This window comes from Typopeltis vanoorti, chromosome 7, assembly GCF_054136105.1.
Source record: "Typopeltis vanoorti isolate ZY-2024b chromosome 7, IOZ_Tvanoo_1.0, whole genome shotgun sequence".
Taxonomy (NCBI): Eukaryota; Metazoa; Arthropoda; class Arachnida; order Uropygi; family Thelyphonidae; genus Typopeltis; species Typopeltis vanoorti.
In genome coordinates, this window is record NC_143555.1 from 38,911,851 (window position 1) to 38,929,703 (window position 17,853).

Consider the following 17,853-nt stretch of genomic DNA (forward strand, 5'->3'; position numbering starts at 1 on the left):
AAAAAAAAAAAAAAGGAAACCTAAATAAACCGAGAAACTTCCGTGAAATAACTATTGCCTATAGTTCACATTTTACAATATAATGAGTCTTAATCGCATAGAACCTCATATTTCCCCATTATTAAGGAAAAATCAAGCAGGATTCCTAATAAAAACAGAAACACATTCACAGTATAAGAAGATTATTGGAAGGTTCCAAAGACAAGAACCTCTTCACAAAGGCATTTGATTCCATTAGTAGAATTAACATGTCTGGTAATTTTTATCATTATGGTATTCCCAACAAAATCATTGACGCAATTGCAGCACCTTATCAAGATTTTCACGCCCCGGTTCTATTCAATAAAAATTAACAGAAAATTTTGCTATAATAACAGAAGTTATACAAGGAGACACCTTGGCTTCCTTCCTCTTTAAAAATAATCCTAGACTACATTTTAGGATGGTTGAGGATGGATTCGGCGCAACGCTAACAACCAACGATAAACAACTCTGTCTCAGTGACATTAGATATGGAGACGATACAGTATTGATAGATTCATCTTCATCAAAGGCGCACAACACTTTGATAATTTATGCCAAGCTGCAAGAATATTTGAAATGACAATTAACTGAAATAAAATATTCAGAAATAAAGTACAAGGTTCCATAATTTCAGAACACAACCAACTTTTAGAAAAAGTAGAAGACTTCCAATACTTAGGCTCAAATATAAATAATACTAAGAAAATATAAAGCTCTCGATCAACAGAGGAATCTAAGAAAAATATGGAAATCACACCTCATCACCTTGGAAACAAAAATTAGTCTTTATAAAGCAACCTCCCAAGCGATCTTCTTGTATCGTGGAGAAACATGGGATGGTTCCACCCAAAAAGCAACAAGAACCATTAATAACTCGGTTACTCCTGGAAGGATCATATTCGTAATTCCACTATTTTAGAAGAGGAAATCTAAAAACCCTTGATTGAAACCCAACGCTAATGCAGACGTCAACTTAATTGGCTTGGACATCAACTGAGACATCGTCCTTCGCCATACTTTGACATCTTAGTTTTATACCCCTCCTAAAATGGACAACGACGGATAGCACGACCAACTAAACAATTGTGGCAGTATATTAACCTCTTAGTATCAACGCAGGTACTCTTTCTCCACTAGAAATAACTCAACTGGCTCAAAACAGAAATATGCCCGGAAAGCTACATAATTATCTTTTTTCTTATTCATATTTATGTACTTCGTTTCCCTATTTTCAAATTATAATTTGTAAATAAGCCGTGATGAGATGATGATTTCCATCAGATAATCCTTGTTATGAAATAAACAATTTATATTAATCGTTTGGAATAATGCTTATCCCCATGTTGGCGAGACTTTGCATGTTGAAACATGTCGAAAAAGCTACGCAATTTGTCAAAATCTGATCCAATGAGAGAGTGCAACGTAATGCGTGGGGTGGTAAATTACAATCTATACAGGAAACGACGGAAGTGAAGTGACGTAGTTTATTACACGTTGCAACGTATGTGAAGTGACGTCATTAATTACTCTGCTCACTTTTAGAAATCTCCGAAACAGTTTTCTTATTCTGTTTTCCAAGAAAGTATAACTAAAGATGACACAAAGGCAAGACAAATAAATTCCCAAAGCATGCAGATATTTGGCTCTTGTTATTTCTGTTTGTTCTTGAAAATCTTTATTACCAGCCAGTCGCTGTATGAGGAGGTTTCTTGTGAAAGAAATATGCAGTTTCCTGTGTTGTATTAACATGTCAAATGCAGAATATACGGTTCTCTAAAAAAATATCGATATATTCATGTAGAACAGATGCGATTCTCTATGATAAGATTTCAAATAGAATGAAAAGGGGGTATAGTTCTCCTACTTGTCTAGTTGGGGGGGGGGGGGGGAATCATGTTCTCCCGGCCTTGCGCCGTAGTTGTCCAGGGAGAGTCGGAATGAATCCCAATGTGGAAAGGAGTATATTACTTGGTGGTGGTTTTATTAATTATTATTATTAAATATGCATTCTTTGCTGTTTTCATTTGTAGAGTAGCTTTGAAATTTTTCTTTTTTCTCTAATTGACTGACAGTTTTCGAAGTTCTGCGGGTGGTTTATTTTAGATGAATTATTTTTGTGAAGACGTTAATGGTTTATTTTCTCGAAATGTTACATCACCTCACCTCCCCGTGTGCAGGAGTATAAAAATGTATTTGCTGATTTCGTGTTTCTTGTAGTATGTACTTCTGTTTTATATATATATATATATATATATATATATACAGTGTGTATGTGTTTGTATATATACTTGTGTTGACTTGAACTTAATTCTGTTTTTCTAACTGTGTCACATCTTCAAGTCCAATAATGAATTTTACCAAAGAAAAATCATTAAATCCTCAAGAAATCAGACAGAAGCGCAAGTTAGCATCAAGTAAATAATTACAACTTATTATTCAATTTCCTCAATAAAGCAATGAGAATCCGAATTAACTATCCTCGTCCCCAATAAATACAAAACCCAAGAATGGCATTTGTTTATCCAAATCACGAAATCAATCACGTAACATTAAAATAAACAAAAATAGAAATGTATGTACGAACAAAATTACTTTACTCTCCCTCCAAGGATGCATAGTGGAAAATAAAAACCATTCAACCTCAAGCAAATCCTACAGAACAATAGATAACCTCCGTTCCCTCCAAGAAACACAAAATACAAGAACACGCCCCTCAAAATCCAACCACAGCATAAAGAACCGACCATAGGTAGACTTACAGCTCTGCTTAATTCTTCCAACCACACAAACTCTCGGCTCATCACAGAGGTAAACCACCTCACAAAAATGGACGTACCTGCCAGTGATAGGAAAATCACCACTTGAGGCTAAGAGATATAAAAAAGATCCCCTTCCCCTAACACGATTGGGAGAAACTCCCGCGACCAGCGCGTATTCGCGCCGGTCTTTCTTTCCTCTCCACGTTTCCCGTATCCCGCTCCAGGGAAAAATCCCAGCTCTCCACACACGACCGTGGAATCATCCATTGAGCACGTAGCACTCCTCCTCTTCTAAACGTAACGAAGAGACATCACCTGGTCTCCTGAAACAAAACAGCTGTAGACTATGGGGGCTGTATTGACCGGACATGTCCTGACGGTAGCGTCACCATATCTTACGAGTTTTTGTTTTTAATTGTAGATCTATTTATTTAAAAAGTCATTCTTTGCATGTGATTGGAGGTTTCTAGTTGATCACATGTTACTTCTTTATTGTGTGACTCTTTGTTTAATGCTGCCATTTATTCTGATCGTATGCTTTGTTACTTCATTTTGTCACACGTTCTGTTATTAATTGACTTATTATTGTTATTTTATCCCTTCATCTTTCGTCATTCTGACTCGCTAGTGCTTTATTCCTTCATTTGTTCTGTTATCATATGGATCATTAATTTATCTCTTCGTCTGTTATTCCATTACTGATTAGTAGTTTATTTCATCGTGTTCAGCTACTGAACGACTCATTATTGTTTTAGCCGCTCATTTCTTCTATCAATTGCATGAATCTTCAATATTTTATCCCTCATTCGAAGGCTCGTTATCACTTTTTCCCGGTATCCGGAGAGTTAATCGAAAAACAGTTTAGCGAAAGACAATTCATCGAACAACAATTCATCGAAAATCAGTTTATCAAACAACAATTCATCGAAAGACAATTCCCCGGAAAAGCAATTCACTGATGAGCAGTTCATCGAAACGCAATTCATCGAAAAACAACAATTCATCGAAAATGCAGTTCACCGAAAGATGAATTATAAGGCGTGTGGGGGCGAAGATGTGTGTGCAATAAATAGAATAGAGCGTGTGTGTGCAATAAGCGTGAATAGAGGGCATCAATGGCAATATCATATTAAAAACAACGATATGAGGAAAGAACTCAACATTGCTAGCATTGAACAATTTGTTAATCTCAATACATTAGGTTTTTTTATGTTATTTATTTATTTTTTTACTGTCAGCAGCTCTTATGTCTTATCAATAATAGAAGATATCTCAAAAATGCTAATATTTTGTTGTAAATCAACTTCTTATAACGCACAGAAGTATTCATTTTTACTCAGGAATTGATAAATGTTTACTACTTCTGTTTTGTCCGAAGACTACAATGAAAATGTCCATGTACCATTAAAGAAACTTTCACTTCAACAGATACTATAATGCAGAAGCCAGAAAACAGGTAGCTTTGTTTAACACTGAATACAGTAAAAAGACATTTATGTATTGCGATGGCAAATAAGTTTGTTCAGTTTATGCGTTAGTAAAAGTTTACGCCTTTACGAAATTTATCTTCACTGCATTTACTTTTCATATCGGTATCAATGCAATATCATTTCAATTTTCTAGCGAATAACATTTTCAGCGAATTTTTTCTGCAATCAATAGTTCGCGAGATGGATTTTTCCTCGCGATGAATTGTTCGGACACGAAATAGCCATATGTAAAAATCGGAAAAAGTAATCATTTGGGAAAATAACTCTTTTACTTAATTATTTATACACAAATATAAATATACGCAAAAGAAGAAATCCATCGGAATCAAATCGGGACTGCGCGGTGGCCACAAGCAGTGGGATACGCGCAGTCGCCATAATGTGGAGTTGCTCCATCATGTTGGAAAATGAGGCCCTGCGCACATTCTCAATCTGGGGAAACACAAATTTCTCTAGCATATTTAGGTATGCCACTCTCGTAGTCGTCTCCTCATGGAAAAAATAGCTCAACAATGCAATCATGCATGATCGCATTGTTGAGCCATTTTTTCGAACCAACTCGAAAATTCCAAATCAGAAAAATCAACTTTAAGAAACATCTCATCTCTGGAAAATGGAAGACTACAAAAAAACTTGGCGTGAATGTATAAAAAGTCCTCCATCCTAAACTTATTTTCTACAAAACTGCAGAAACCGAGAAGAGAAAAATTCTACAGCTCATTTAATGAAACTGCTGAAAAGGACTTCAGCATCCTACGTTTATCAAGAATTCGAAGAGCCTTTATCAGGGCGTTTAACTTGAAGGTGAGTTAGCCTGTCTCATAGGGGATGGAAGGTTTTTCCTCTCTGAAACTTGTTTTTTTTTCTTGCCGAAAAACAAGCGAACCGAATTGGAAAAACACGTAGGGATTTAAGGCCAGTTGCTTCTTCTTAATTCAAAACAACTCAACCCAATTCCAATTTCCTTTAGCACTGTGTTTTCTAACTGTGATCTGCCGACCACTGGCATCCTTCAGAAGTCGAATAAGACTTCCAACTGCTGCTCATCTAAATATAACACCAGATGAGTATGCTTCTAAAAGGTTTACAGGTTTGTTTTTTAAGACTCTTTATTCATCATTCCTTGTTTTATTATTTTCCCTTTCCTAGAGAATGTTTTAACCTTTTTTTTTTTTTTTTTTTAACAAACTGCACCGATCACATCCTTAAAACCCAGAAATATATCCACACATATACTCATTAGTATTCTTAGCCTATTCCTCCCCTTATTAACTGCAATTACTTGCTTTCGAGGTTATTCGGGAGATAAGTGCATGTGGCACTCCTGTCGTTGAGGAATAACAGAAACAGGAGTAAATAAGTGAAACATGATTGAAAAATCTTCAGGAATGAATTTTTTTCAAGTTTTCCAAAATTTTTACTCTGAATTCCTGTATATTTTATTATTATATTGTGAAAAATATTTACATCAAAGAATCAATTTATTATTATTATTAGTAGTAGTTGTAATATTAATGATTAATACTATTTTCCCTCATCCTCCTCAATATAATGATTGTTGGTATAGCAATGCTGCTTTACTAAGGAATAATTACAGAACAATATGGATTCTTATTGTCTTTCTTGTCCGATTTGCTTATTTCCAGGAGGAAAAGCCTAGTCATCTCAGTATTAGGCCTACTAACTTACGTTCAGTAAATTTATTTATTTATTACATTTATTAATGAAAAAGTTTTATTTGGATTCCGTATTTGAAACTTTTACAAAAAAATGTCGAACCATTCCAGTTTTCAGTTCAGCTATATTCGGGCGACAAAGAAAGATGTCGAAATTATGTATTACAATAACTCGCTGACTTAGCAGAAGTTTTCAGTACAAGACGCTGAATGCACGGTTCAGTTTTAGTTCGTAATGGATCACTTTTATCATGATATTTCCGTAAAGAAGTTCCTAAATGATATTAGCAATTTCGCTCTGGCTGGATGAAATTTTTAATTTCAATCGACTAGACTTATTGTGACAAAATTTGGTAGAACGAATTTCTTAGCCTATTCCTCCCCTTATTAACTGCAATTACATGTTTTCGAGGTTATTCGGGAGATAAGTGCATGTGGTACTCCTGTCTTCCCTACAGATAAATCGTTAACTGTACAATGAAGCAGGATGTACACTTACATTAAATGCTCTAAAATGCAAGAAAATAATTATTACGTTTCAGTGACCGCTTCCATATGTTGTCTGTATCATGAGTAACGTTCCGCATTGTTACTGAACATTTTCTAAACAATAGTTTGCAAGAAAAATGACTTTTCGATGAATTATGAAAGAATTCATCGAAATATTTTCGATGAATTGCCATTCGTTAAATTGTCGTTCGGCGAATTGCTTTTTCGATGAATTGCATTCGGTGAATTGTCTTTCGATTAACTGTTTTTCGATGAATTTGCCTGTAACCCTTTTTCCCCTTCATTAGTTTTTCACTGCATGATTATTTTCCTTATACCTCCATTTGGTCTGCTGTTGCCTGACTCCTTGGTTTATTGCTCTATTTGTTCAGTTTTTCATGACTCACTATATCTTATTCTTCATTTTTGCTTTATGTAATGATTCGTTATTCGTTTGTCTATTAACCAATTCTATTATTTCACAACTCGTTACATTATTCCTTCGATTTTTTGGTATTACATGAGGCATTATAAATTACTCATTGATTGGTTTCGCTATCGCATGACCCATTTTTCCTTATTCCCCATTTCCTGTTTTTTACGACTGAACAATACTTTAACCCTTGAAACCAAATCTTCAAATGACACAGTCATTTAAAGGAACAGTTTTAGTCTATTGAAAATTCTAATGCTGCATGACTCAATGATAACCTACGGATTCTTAATCTTATTATTTCATCAATAACAAATTTGACCTTCGTATTACATATACGAATATAATAATCGTTATTCTGCGAAATTCATTTCTAAACATGGTAATCTTTTAAAATCGATTTTCATTTCTATTGATATCCGAAATATCACGTCCGGTTTATAGATGCGGGATTATTGGAAATCCATTAGTCATTTGGCTATCATTTTGCATGATAACCGCTATTCATCTCATCCTGAATTGCACAATTCAACTGCTCACAGTTTAGCTGCAAAGAGATGAACGATATCGGTGTCCTTTTATCAGGGTAAGCTCTCATGCATGTCAATTACTATTCAGGTCGTTTGAAAGACATTTTATGCTGTCTATGATCACATGCCGCTGTCATTTAAAGGAACAGTTTGTCTATCCAGATTTCTAATTATACTGTCTAATGCAAAATGTATACAGAGATACAAGAAATAATAATGTAAGCATAAATATCAATCAAATGAGTTTATTTCATCAGCATAGTGTGACCAATGTCTATATCATCAGTTTCTTACGCAAAAAATATTGCAAAATTAATTGTTGCTTTTATCATTTTTTATTCTGTTATTACATAGGTCTTTATTGCTGCATTCATTGCTGCAAGTCTAGCAGATTAAGGAATTATTGAAATATTGATGGGTGCGAGCATGATGTTAAACAATGGTGTCACATAATTACACACCGAAAAATCTAAAAAAAATAATAAAAAAACTTATGAACGTAATCTCCTCATTAATATAAGATTAGGGTTCCGCAAAATTGGAGTTCACGGATGTTGAATGATGTATCGCGTGTGTGATTCGTAATTTCATTCTTCAATGGGCATTAGCGTGTATTTATGTGAGGAGTGGTGGCTGGTTTAACGGTTCTAAACATGACATTCGATTTACAGCATTCTTGTTGCATTGAGACACACTCATTGGTTGGAATGGAAGTTCTCAACTTCATTTGACTGAAAAATTAATCTTCAGATGTTCTTGGATATAAGAATAGAATGTTTGGATCATGGCTGAATATTTTCCCCCCCACCCCCCCCCCCCCCCACCCCCCCCCCCCCCCACCCCCCCCCCCCCCCACCCCCCCCCCCCCCCACCCCCCCCCCCCCCCACCCCCCCCCCCCCCCACCCCCCCCCCCCCCCACCCCCCCCCCCCCCCACCCCCCCCCCCCCCCACCCCCCCCCCCCCCCACCCCCCCCCCCCCCCACCCCCCCCCCCCCCCACCCCCCCCCCCCCCCACCCCCCCCCCCCCCCACCCCCCCCCCCCCCCACCCCCCCCCCCCCCCACCCCCCCCCCCCCCCACCCCCCCCCCCCCCCACCCCCCCCCCCCCCCACCCCCCCCCCCCCCCACCCCCCCCCCCCCCCACCCCCCCCCCCCCCCACCCCCCCCCCCCCCCACCCCCCCCCCCCCCCACCCCCCCCCCCCCCCACCCCCCCCCCCCCCCACCCCCCCCCCCCCCCACCCCCCCCCCCCCCCACCCCCCCCCCCCCCCACCCCCCCCCCCCCCCACCCCCCCCCCCAAAACTGCATTTTATTAAGAAGCGTGAATTGTATCGACTTACCGTCCAACTATACCTGGAATATGCTTCTAAAACCATCACACTTAACGAAAGCAAGCTAACAGTATTGGCAAACTCGTGGCCGCATTTATTTGTGCTGCGTGCGCATCGTCGGTAACAAACTCAAAAGGAAAAATACACTCGGGATGCGTCCGTTAATGGACGCTTCTGTTTTGTTTTGTTACAAAATTCCGATGCCCGTTTGATGGAACTGAAATGGAAATTTATTCCTAATGTGGTCGTCGTTTCTAATGCGCATTTTCCAATTTAACAAACTGCTGACAAACTCCTAATGTCGGTAAACAAATCGAAAACATGAAGACGCATTTAATCAAATGATCGGAGTAGATCAAGTGCTAAGCCTTACTCCCGCGGCGACCATCACGCACGAACAAACCAACAATGGAGCAACGAGAACAATAAGAGACAATTGCTGAATATGACAACAAAGATAAATGAAATGTTTAACGTGACCGAAGCCTCATTCCAATAATTTGAATATGCATTCTTAAACACAATTTTGTCCCTTAATTTATTTCATTCTCCTTAGAAATAACGGAGTTTATAGATTTATATAGAGTAATTAAAGTTTAAACACCTCGAAATATTAAAATTTTTTTTAAAAATTGAATACTTTTAAATATTTCATATCATAAGATTATAATTATTTACGGCAAAGACAAGGAATTCTCTTGTCTTTCCCAGAGATTTACCCAAGAAATGCATAAGTCAATCCAAGGTCTGACAAATAAAAATAAAAATTTCAACCATAGTCTTTATATAAAAGTTCAAAATGAAAAAATGCTATTAGAGACACAAGATATCATAAAAAGATGGAAAGAATATGGAAAAGAACTGTTTAACTCTGATCGCACAGACGCACCAGATTTTCAAAATATGGATGGCGAACCCAATTACATATGAAGAAAGAGAATATGCTCTAAGTCAAATGAAGACAGGTAAAACACCAGGCCCTGACCAAATCCCTATCGAATTGTTAAAGAAAGTAAATGAAAACACAATAACCTAAAAGTTATTCTTAATATCTATGATACAGGATACATCCCTAAGAAAATCCGTCTTTTTCACTGTCCCAAAATTCCAAGAACCTTTGAATGTACAGAATACAGACTAATAAGTTTAACAAGTCATTTTACAAAATTACTACTGAGAATAATCCTAGAAAGAATAAAAAGCACTTTGAGTGTCTTCTGTTTCTACTGACAATCAGGTTTTCAAAAAGACAAAGGTACAAGAGAAGGAATCTTCAATTTGAAAACATTATGTGAAAGAAGCCTTGACAACCGGAAAAGCATCTATCTTTGTTTTATTGATTACACCAAAGCATTTGATTCAATAGATCAAAAGAGATTATTACATATCCTACAGAATAATGGGTTAAAAGGAAAAGATCTACACATATATATACTAAATATATATATACACAAATATATACTGAAATCAAATGGCCTCAATAAGATATAAAATATTTATGATATAAGATAAAAATATTTCAGAACTGAGGGGTGTAAAAGTCGAGGGTAAGAACTTCAACAACTTTAGGTATGCAGTTGACTCAGTTCTTATATCTGAATCTGAAGATGATCTTCAAAAATTAGTCACAGAAATTTACAACAGAAGCTTAGACATGGGATTAATTATTAACCTAAAGAAAACAAAGTGCATGATTGTATCAAAAGAACCAATAAATAAGAAACTGAACACAACTGTTAACAAAAAGAAAATTGAACAGATTCAGTCTTTTATATATTTGGGACAAATGTTTACAGACAGAGGAAATTCCCTTAAAGAAATAAAAAAGAAGAATAGAGATAGCAAGAAAAGCCTTTATTGATATGAAAACTGTTCTAACATGTAGAGACATTAAGACAGACACAAGAAAATGATTAATAAAATGCTATATCTGGTCAAGCCTTCTCTACAACAGTGAAACTAGGATTCTAATTAAAGAAGCAGAGAAAAAATTAGACGCTTTCGAAATGTGGACCATCAGAAGAATGTTGAAAATACCATGGACAGAGAAAATGAAGATGTTTTAAAGAAAGCCAAAATGAAAAAGACATTAATGAAAATAATTAAAGAACGAAACCTTAAATATTTTGGACATCTATTAATATTAGAAGGGAAACTGGATGGAAAAAGAGGGAGAGGTAGACCCAGGAGAATGTGGTTTGAAGACATTAAGGTCTGGACTTGCTTTAATTACCATAAATGTTCCAGAGCAGCAAATGAAAGAAAAAAGTTCTGTGACATGGTTGCCACCCTCCATCTAAGAGATGACACTTGAAGAAGTAGTTCAGAATGTCACCTGTCATGATTGGGACATCAAATATAGTTAGCTACTTTGATCACTATCACAAACTGTTGGCAAAACAGTCACGTCCTTAACCTTTTGACGCTATGATCAAATTTAATACTCTTTGACCTCGAGTTTCTTCTTTCGCATGCTGCTTGAGAAAGCGAGCGTCCCACAGCTCAATAAATTCTCCTTCGTTGTTATCATGAGTTTTTTGTGCGATCCCCCCATTCAGTATTCGGGTAATTTAAGTCACCCATAATACTTACTTGGTTAGTAACCATGAGGATAATTTGGCTAAGCATTTCTTCATCCCCAGCAAATGAACTTTCAGATTTATGGCAACATCCCATTATATATTTCTTCTCGATAGCTTCCAGTTTACACTAAATAGTCTCAAAATCACTGATGCCACCGTTGTTGTCATGAGCTTTTATGCTAACTGGATTCAAATCATCTTTTCTGCCATTGATAAAAAAATAATATGCCCGATTCCAGTTACCATATGTGATTCAGAAAGCAAAGTTTCCCTGATGCCAACAATTTTAGGCCACAAAGTGTCGTATTCACCGGAGCAACAAACGTTTTTGTTTCTAATGCTCGTCATATTTGTGTATAGACAAAACAAGTTTCCTCTCCCCCCCCCCTTTTTTCTTATGCATCATATGATTGAACAGCATGAAAGTTGATCCAATAAAAACTGAAGTTGTTTTTCATAAGCAGACTCCTCACACTTCATAATTCATTATTCGATGAAGTGGTAATTCTATGCTTTGTAGTTTCAGTGAATTGAGACTTTTTGATAAATTGCTCTTTCGATTAACTGTTGTTCTATGAAATGTTTATTTGATTAGTTATTTTTTCAATTAATTTACCTTTCGGTAAATTATTGTTCAAGAAATTTTCTTTGGATGAATTGTTTTCGGCGAATTTTCTGTATACCATGTTATTAACATATTCGATTGTTGTACATCCGTTACAAATATAACGTTAGCATAATAATAATATTCATGTTGGCATTGAAATAAATTCAGAAACTATAATTATAATTATATTTGTAAAAGATCTTCAGAACATACTTGTCCTCAGTGCAGGCATTCCTCACTAACAAGATGTTCCTTCTGGCTGATCTGTGAATGCAAACCAACACATCGAGGTCACAACCAGCGTCCCCCCCCCCTCTTTCCTCAGAGTCGAAAACATCTACTCCTTCCCGCCCCCTACAATGGAGGATGAAATTTCAGTTGGTGTTAAAATCGAGAGATAAACTTTTGAAACACATTCAACTCTTTGCAGCATGGAATCTATGCAGTGCAGAACGCTTTGTTTCCGACACTGACCTGTGCAGACTCGATAACATCATTCGGATTAATGAATGCAGTAGACCCCTATCATCACTAGCTATTCCACTTCATCAGACAGGTGCTCAATCTTGCCGAAGTTATTTAACTGAACAGGCGAAACAAGTATGCGAAGTCATCCTCACGTTTCTGAAATTATTCTTTAATGCTTATCCCCAGCCGACTTGTTCGGCGGAGAATAACTTTAAAGCTTACAAACTGTCTCTGTTTCCAACCATACCTACCTACCTACGGTTGGAACTTTCCAATTACTGGACATTCTTAATACACCCTCCACTGTTCTGCTTGCTATGTCTGCATAATTACACCGACTCTCATGCTGTATTCAAGTCATTTTTATGTGATTCTCATTCAAGAAATGTTGTAAGCCTATAGTAAATTAATACCGTGAATGGGTTATGAAATTTTTTCCCGTTTTGTTTTAAATTTATATATATATATATATATTTCCATTTTTATTTATTTTTACATAATCCGGAAACCTTCTAGAGAGAGACCAAACATTCATCAAACCACTTCGGACTTCCAGTAATCTCACGTCGGGCGATGACATTCATCTCACATTTCAGCTGTCGGCCCATCATTATCTGCTGAACTACGCGTGCACATAACTGTCCCTCGGTATTTGCCTGCCTGCCTGCTTTGTACACATGACACTACCAAGGACGATGCAGTGGATTACTTGGGGATGTTAAGTTGTTTAGTAAACTGATCACGTGATGTATGCGAAGTAATTACGCGTAGAATCGAAGATATTTTAATATGAAAGCATGTCGATGCATTATCTTCGAAAAATAAGATATAAAATATCTTTTGAAACTGTGCCTAAAAATGCAGTCTGGGGATTACGGATTGGGGAAGTCATCATAAACAGCTGGTGCTTCGAGGAGGTCGAGTATTTTAATTCACTCCTTTTCTGTTTGGCTCCATTTAAGTAAAACTAACAAAACATCCTTAAGGGGTGCAAAACTAAAACAGAGTTTGTTCCTTTCATCAGAATCCAAACTTTATTCGATCCGTTAAACCTAAACCAAGCTCTCAGAAAAAACCGGATGTTTATCGCCTGTGATATTTTAATTTCAAGACCCCCCCACCACACACACACACACAATAGAACAACAGAGAACTCTATTGAGTGTATCAAAGATCATCCTTAAGACATAGAATACTAAAGAAATGACGCAACGCACTCTGACCAGATGTCGGTTTCAGCTAATCCGTACTGAAACAGTGACATCGAGTTCTGTGGAAAGATTCGGAAACCTTACACCGTTGTCACGACAGAACCAAGAGAAAAAAAATCGGGAAGCCAGTGGAGATGTTTTTAAATCCTTTACCTTGCCTTTATCTGTCCAAATGTTTCCTAACAATGATCAATCAAATACGCACACGTGAGCGCGCGAACATACACAGCAAGATCGGAATTCAACAAATACAGTATTAAGTTTGCTTCGTGATACTGTCTTGTAGTCCGTCGTAATTAGAATATATTGTAGCTGTATATAAAGCGGTTATTTAAAAGTGAAGACTAAATGGTGCAAATTATCTAAAGAATTAATAGAATTTCCTATACTGGATTGGTCGCATGATTATCCTACAGACACAAAGTAATTCTTAATCTGTACGCTTGTCTCAAAAATTTCTAAGCTTCTTTCTTACAGTGTGCTCAGCTTAAATTTAGCATATGCTTATGAAGATTATATTGAGAAAAGAAAAAAAAAGCTCACTAGAATTCAAAATAACGGATTAAGTTTAGTAAATCTGGTAAAAATCGCATGCGAGTCTAATTTCATATTGGAGTGATATTGTTTTACTAAAACAATAGGAGGCACCACACTATAAAGAAAAAAAATCGCTATTCTTCAAGTGTAAATGACGTATAAAGAACTGTAAGTTAATATTTTAACTTACAGTTTTAGGTTTTAAAATATAAAACCTAAAATCCTATATCTTGATTACGAGGAATTATTCTTCAACTATCGACCTTGAATTTTTTTTATTTCCGACGCAAGTAGAACTTAAAATCGAAAGCAAATATGTTCTGAAAAATAAATTCGGCAAAGGAAAATAATTTCAACATAATCTCAGATTCAATAGTTGGTGACATATATAATAGGACCCAACTATATGTGGAGGTTGGGGGGGGGGGGGTATTCCACCGAAATAGTCGGTCATAGTGTGCTTATACAGTTCCTTTAGAAACTGACCATTTAGGGTTACACCTATTATTACATGCTGCTAAATAGGTTAGTTATTTGTGGCATAGGTGGAGATTTTTTTTTTCGACTGAATAACCGTTCATGAGATTTCAGAAAAAAACATCCGAAATTCCTTGACGAAAACTGGCTTAAATTATATTTTTTTGGTTTTGCTAGAAAATATTTTGCTTACCGCATTTCCCAGAAATGAAAGCGAATCACCAACCAACTTCTGAAAGTTGCCACATAGCTTAATATGGGATTGTAGTCGACACCGGGGTGAAGATGGGTCAATGATGATCTCATTTCGCACGTAATAAAACTCTCCTGAAAGCCAAAATTTAGAACAGTCTTCAACAGAGCATAGAGGAGGATATTGAAGGTTTTCTTTTTCCCAATCTTTTGCACCCACTTCTTTTTCCGCTGCAGGTTTTTTCTCATTGGATTCTGTAGTTTCGTTGGCGGACAGCGAATCGATATGCTCACATGGAATCACAGTTAGAAACAAAGAAATCTAGCTATGTGGCAATTTTAAAAGTTTCCAAACTTAAAACAGGAAGGATACCATGCGAATAAAACGTAAGAGATTTACGGCGCTAATTATAAAATCAAAGACATACTGTATGTCTCGCATTTATCTCATCAGCCATTTTCAACATCAAAGTAATATTTGAACAGAATAACAGTTAAGAACATCAACATCACGTAGCAGCAACCGAACATAGCGAGGCACCGTGAGAACGAAGCTCGAGCTTAATTGTTAGGTTTGATTGAGTGTGCAAATTCTATAACATTCATAGAGATATGGAAAGGCCTCTGTGAATATTGTTGGAAAAATTAGGAAATATTTTAGGATTCCCGATAACATCCAATTTTTTTAGAAAATAATTCAGTTTAAAGGGAACTTGTATAATAGCAGTGAATCCGATGGAAACCATTCCTGCACTATCATTCATAAACATGTTCATTTATTAGCAGAGTAATAAATAATTTTAAATAAATTATAATTTTGCAGAGTAATCTACAAAATTATAATTTCCCTGAAAGTTTCTGAACTTAAATATCTATTATTAGTATCCTTGACATGAAAGCTTGTACTCGTCTATTCCCATGCAACAAAGGAGCACTTCCAGTAATTTGCATCTGCAGAATGATATGCATACTTGTATTCACGGCTACTCGCCTGCAACGAAAAAAAAAACGTACTTTTTGCTTACCTTCTTTAGTTCTGTGGTCCTTTAAAGGCCTGTATAGCCCACTCTCAGGTGCTAAAATCAGTTAGCATCGCAGAATTTATGATGATATATGCGGACTCCAAGCTCTTAAAGCGCTATCCGATTGACTACAGAACATTTTGAAACCCGATTGTTTCAAAATTGTGATTTGTTTCCACATTACTTACTGTTTTAGTCACCATTAACAATGGCTTATTTTAACAATGCATATTATTAATTTACAGGTTAAACCAACAATTACTCGTTCCTAAATGAATATACAAGAGTTTAAAAAATGCATACTTTTGCTATTATTTTGTCATGTCATTACGGAATTGAGTGGTTAATTGGCGAGGAATATGTTAAGGGTACGCCTTAATCAGAGAAGGGTTACATAGGCAAAGTTCATGTAAATTCGTACGTTTTTATACAATATGAGGCAATACATTATTCTAGAACAAAGACAGATTAATTGCCTAAACACCCCAGTCATTTACGATTAATACTTGAATAGTTAAACAATTTTGTTTTTTAAATCGCCTCATGTAATCTGCTCTCATAAGAACAGCACTATTTTCTTGTCATTATTTTGTATTTATTTTTATCCTTCTTCTCTCATCGCTGGTTTGACGTCCTCAAAAGAAATAAAAAGATGAAAATCTTCACGAGGAATATTCTTGCTTTGTGTGTCCACAGCGATGCTTTAAAATATCATAAATATTCACACTCAAGAAAACTTTGAAAGCGCTGCACGATATATCTTTGAATACATAATATATATTTACACGTCTCCTCTAAACGCGCGTGCACTTCAAGGACCGGTTTATAATTCAAAAGATAAAATTTATCGTTGGTTTCAATAATAAGATTCAGCATGCAATAAGCAGACAGGTGTTTGTTCCGCGAATATCTTTCTCTACCCCTCATCGTATACTTGAAGAATAGATTTGTTACCCCAGGGATACGATGTAGTTTACGGAGCGTGATGCTGCTATTAAGGTGCGAATTACTTTATTGCGTATTGAATCCCCTGGTAATAAGGAAGTGGGCTTCATCGCAAACAATGCACACTTGAGTGAGCAACAGTAAAGACGTGCGCCAATTATTAATTTTTCTCGTGTTTAGACACAAAGCACCTCGTGACACACAGTAATAACCGCGGATCTAATATTCGTGCTGCGTCAGATTTCTTTGTTGGCCAGCTTTATTGTATATTTCATTGAAATGTCTTTCTATGTATTATATTAAGCCATCAGAGGGCAGCTGCAACGAATGTTGACTCTCGCGATAAAGTTCAAAAATATCGCTCTTTCAAAATATCTATTATTAAATTATAGCGAATAACTAATTAAAATCCGTTGAAAAAAGCAAGGATTTTTTTTTTTTTTTCAATCAGTCATTTTCTTCTGTTATTTGATATTTATTTCCTGGTTAACTGGGAATGTGACTCACTAGGAAATAAAAATGAAGCCTTTTATTGAATAAGTAAAAACGTATTTCTGAGTTCTTGAGTCGCTCAGTCGACAAATAATGAATTACGTACTTACAAAAGTATATCGATGGGGGTGGAGGTGGACAGAAGGAGATCGACATCGGTCTTGAAGTTAAAGTACAATAAATCTGAACATAAACTTATGCAGTTGTTTTAATTTTTTTATTATTATTAACAAGTAGAAATTACATTTTCCCGCTTTAACTGTTGGAAATGCCTCATTGACAAAATTAGGCACTCAAATGTTTTTATTTTTGACACATAACCTTGTTGTACCCGTCAGCCACTAGACTATCGTGTGGCGCACAGCCCGACTATATCATGTTATGCTCTGTATGTTATGATGTTATAGTAAGTGAAACAAAATAATAGAGTGAAGTCTTTCTAGGACTACATTAATAACTTTCTGTGAAAATATGATATAATGATTTTTCTTTTTTATGACGTCATCACAGCGCAGTTGGAAATATGGCATGACATGTCCACTATCATTGGAAAAATTCTAAGGTTGGTAATGATGTCAGGAATCTATA